This window comes from Geospiza fortis, unplaced genomic scaffold (assembly GCF_000277835.1).
Source record: "Geospiza fortis unplaced genomic scaffold, GeoFor_1.0 scaffold66, whole genome shotgun sequence".
Lineage (NCBI taxonomy): Eukaryota > Metazoa > Chordata > Aves > Passeriformes > Thraupidae > Geospiza > Geospiza fortis.
In genome coordinates, this window is record NW_005054312.1 from 4,002,639 (window position 1) to 4,007,550 (window position 4,912).

Consider the following 4,912-nt stretch of genomic DNA (forward strand, 5'->3'; position numbering starts at 1 on the left):
CAATTATTCTCCCAGGTACTGATGGGCTTTCAATACCTTGAACAGCTGTACCTTGTATTTTGCTAGCATCTATCTTCAGTATTATCCAGCAGTAGCATTCAAAACCACTCTTGTTTTTCCCCCCAGAATGAAGTAGGTTGTCATTTGGGCCCTAGAATTACAGCCCAAGGTTTGCCCAAATTTTCCTAATGTCTAAGATCAGTTGACTACAATGAGATTTAATAAGAACTGGAAGCTGAAGTGGCTTGGACCATGCTTCTTGAACTCTTTTGAAGGTCAGTTTGAAGTCTGATTGAATTAAAGGCCAGAGCTTTGACAGCATTTTTATGTGTTTCAGAATTTAACTAGGTATTAAAATGTATTTGGTTAATTTGTTGAAAGATAAGCATGAGTAAATAGTAACACTCAACACATAATATTATTTCTTCTGTTTTCAATATGCACAAGAAAAGTAGCAAAGTTAAATAGTGATTTGTGGCCTTCCAGCATGAGGGGGCTTTTCTGCTTACTTGGTCCTTTGGTGTCCCAGTGTGTTTATTGTACAGAGCCAGATATTGTTTGTCAAGACTTTATATTGTTCTCACAATCCAATGCACAAAACCAGAGCATGATGCTCAGCCATTGTGTCTAATATTACAGCACAACATGTAAAACGCTGCAAGTAAATAATTCCAAGCTGTACCAGTGCTGTGTCTGCATTGTTTACTCTACAGTAAGTCCCCTCTGCTTACAGCTCATGTCAGGGGCACAGAGTGCTGGCATGAGTGCTGGCAGAAGATGCTCTGAAGGGTGTCATCAAAGGATGGGTGTACAATGAGAAGAGGAGGAGTCAGCAATAGAGTCCTGTCCTGGGCAAGCACAAGAAATCTATTGGCCTTTTCAGCAAGGTGGCAGCTAAACAAAGCTCTAAAGGAGTTACAAGGAGATTAGAGAATGGGATCTGGGAACCAGTTTCTTCCCAGATACTGGCTCCATATCTGAAACAAAACTAAGAAGTGAATTTTGAGTTTTTTTTTTTTTAATTATTATTTTGGTTTTTTGCCAGTCTCAGTACTTTCAAGTTGGTGTTGATGATACTCTGTAAACCATGCATTCATTAGGAGGAAAACATGCTTGGCTGACCTAATACCATCACCAGAATTAGCTGGTTCCTAACAAGACACACAGATCAAAACCTGCACATAAAAGTAAAAGCAAAGAGATTTTTAGAGCAGGAGCACGAAGTATCTACCTCACTGACAGTTTGGGGGCACTCTCACCTATCACAGTCAGTGTTAAAGCACAAGGAGAGAAAACAAAGCCAGTCTGCAGAGCCCCAGGCTGTTGCTAGCTTTGCAAAGAGGGGTGCCTGTCAGCTGCACAGCGAGGCAGATGGCACTGAAGAATTTACTGTAGAGACGAAGGCAAAAGCTGTATTTTTGCTGCACAGTGAGCTGAACACGGGTGGTGCATCTGCCAGGGACAATCCTTCCCACCTGGGGGATTTGCACAGGGTTACTCAGTAATTCCCAGCTCAGCATATTGAAAAGCAGCAATAACTGCCACAGAACCATTCTTCTCTTAACCCTGCTGTTCATTGTCACTTCAGATTTATTAGAAGCTTTTTTTCCCCCTACAGTATTTAAAAATTAAACTGGGATTGTCCTGTAATCCTCTGTCTGCCAAGAGAGAGTAGCACCTAATCCAGCAGCTATATCACAGTATTGCTAGTGCTAGCCCTGAAGGTCTGCAGCTGGCTCCTTCACTTCCCTGAACCCTTAGTGATCACTGAATGTGGAATGAACCCAGTGAGGACAGGGCTCCAAGATGTCCCTGAGAAAACAGGTCACACCTAAATCCAACACACTACCCAGTTCTCCAGACAGCTCTCCTGGACACCAACAAAGTGCAGTGGTGGCCTGGAGTACAGCTCTGCCACTCCTGACACTGCTGCACATGGCTCCCCATCCCAGCCCAGGCACCTCTGCGAGGCTCTCCCCCCACTATGTGCCTCCAGAGGTACCACCAGTGTCCCCAGAAACAGGGTGTCTGGCAGCCATGCAGACAGCACACTTGTTTTTCTCCTTGATCAAAACAACTTCAAATAGAGGACTTCAGAGAATCAAAAAGTCTAGCTAGCACATATGCTGTGCTGTGGGAGCCTTTGATTATCCAGCAGATATTTTTAGAGCCCTTTGTAAATGAGCTGTGGCTCCATTTGTGTGGCGTATGGCGGCAGCTCTGCCAGAAACAGCCTCTGGTCCCCTGTGCCACTGCAGAGCTGGACCTGGCACTGCCCAGATATCTGCCCTTTGATTTAAACATCTTGGGGGCCACCTGTTTAAACCCACCGATGTGCTTGGCTGCCTGTGCTTTTCCTTCTGCCTCAGGAGAGTAAGATAGGGAAGACAGACCCAGTAAGTGCTGCAAATCTGCTCTTGGCATCATAGGCTCCACACCTCCTGCTTCCAGGAAGAAACATGTCCAGTTTTTTTGCTAAATGAAGTTTCTAGCACCAGCTGCTAACAACAGTCAACTCCATGGAGCATATCCAGGACACCAACAGAGCTGGGGAAGTGCGTGGCAGGCTTTAATGCTATGACAACCATCGCTGAGGAATTTTTCAATTTCCTTTTCACTCTTATTGACATGAGAATCACTGGTCCTAAAAGTGAAGGGCACCTTTAGGCCTAGATTAGATGAATTTTGTGCAAGCTTCCATTCCTGATAAAAGCTCAGATAGTGCACTTTGCTTGCAGGGATCTTGCTTTTAAGTCCTTGGTTTGAAGTTACCAGCAAGGAGGCCGATCACTGCCAAAGGTGACTAACTAGAGTCCACAGCACAAAACAGCCTGTAGGAAATGAATTACCATGCAGCAATGCATTTCACAAGCAGGTCTGACTCTTTACACATGGTTGAGCTGCTGAAAGTGAAGTATTGTCCTGCCTTCATGCTGTCAATTGACTAGCAAAAGCAAAAGCCCCAGAGATGAGGTTTTCACTGCTGACTGACAGGTGCCCAGGAAACCCAACTGAAGCTAAGTCCCAACAACCACCAGGATTTTGCTGGGCTTGATTACTGCTCAAAAATAAGCAATTTCAAATCACTACAGTGAAAGCTACCAGAAAATTACTAACGGTGTGTAATTACACTGTGTTTAATATGTGGTCTGCTCAATGAAGTGGACTTTGAGGAAGTCACTAAACAGCCTTTCCTATTAGACCTATTGGATGACTAATTTGGGGCTATTTTCACTTCTCAGATGAGAAACTGCCACTCACTTCCAGCCCCAGGGGCTACTCTGCATTAATATTTGGAGGCATTCACTCTGAACCCAAAATTTCTGCACAGCCCTTCACTTGTGGGGATTGATGGGTCTACATGCACGCTTCCCCTGGGTGAATTGGAAAACCAGAATTCCTTCAGACAGGATTAAAGAACCAGTCCTGTTGATGCTTCCATCCCTACACACTGAAGCTCAGCAATACTATCAGTATCAACACTCACAGTATGCAGTGCCATACCCAGGATCTACACCCTCAGCTGCACAGCTTGCTCCTTGTTTTCTGCTTCCCTCCACTGCCACATGGACACATTTACAGCTGAGCCAGCAACTGTTTGTGCTGGAAGGGCTTTGTTTTCTGTCTGTGTTTCTCTCTAGCTATAGCTGTCACCCAGGGATGGACTAAACCTTTGCAAGGTTGTCCCTGCTTGTACTGCCATGCAAACCTGAACCATAGTCCCTGTGGTGCCTTTGCTGCGAGGTGTATCCACAGCAGCAGCCAGACTCAGCCCATGGAGGCAATGTTTTCAGCTGTTTGGACAGCAAACACAACCCACAGCCCAGGACTAATCCATGGACACATGTACTCATTTCAGGTATTGGCTCTCTTGCCCACAATGGTTTAGCAGACATAAGATCTTCCATGTACAAAAATACTCTTAATACATTGAACTGTTTTAAAAGTTGCACTTTCAGTTAATCAACTGCGAGCACAGTGTCAAAAATATTCAAAGTCAGCCCTCTCTTTTAAGGATAGAAAAAGCCCAGCTTCCCCTGGATTTAGAGCATTTAGAGCCCAAGAAAACTCTCCCCATCCTTCAAACTAAACCAGGCACATACATAAAGCTTTGTCAATCCACATGACAAGCCCAACCCACCACAGCAAAGCTAAAGGTAATGCCACTGTACCTGACTAGAAAGGGTGTGCAGAGCCTCAAGGGCACCCACTCTGCATCCCTACCCAAAAATAGCACATGCTGACATAGCTGCCAGTGCTGACCCAGAGCAGCCCTGGGCTGCTGGGAGGTGCCAGCTCCTGGTCTGCCTGCTGCAGCCCTGGCACAGCACTGGGATAAGCCAGCCCATGGGGAAACAAGGCAGCTCCATCACAGGACATGCTGGACCTGCTCACCAAGGTGAGGACTTCAAGAGGCTGCAGTGGCACTCAGCATGTCAGGAGCCAGTCACTCAGGAGCTAGAACTACCAGCACCTCAGGGGGCTGCAACTGACCCTTCTGGATTAATCAGCACTGGATCTGCTCTTTGTAGTCCTGGGCTGAGGGAAACGGGAATGCATCAGCTTAGATGCCCTTCATCTGGCAAAATGACATTAACCTCCAAGAACAACTCAAAGAATTGGCAACCCAACTTGATAACTTTAAATTTTTTTTTTTTTATTAACAATCATTTTACATTACAAGGATAATATGACAAAAGGAAAGTTCTTGCGTACATACCATGATATATCAACATAGCTCTATTCGTATCCAGTGTCCTAGGTCCTTTCACACAGGTACTATAAAGCATAGTCTGTAAAGTAATAACATTTTAATATCTCCAAAAGAGTGATATTAACATATTAATACATATATAGTAATAGACGTCTAGATATTTTTCTCTCATTTCATATGTGTGTGTGGGGGGTCAGT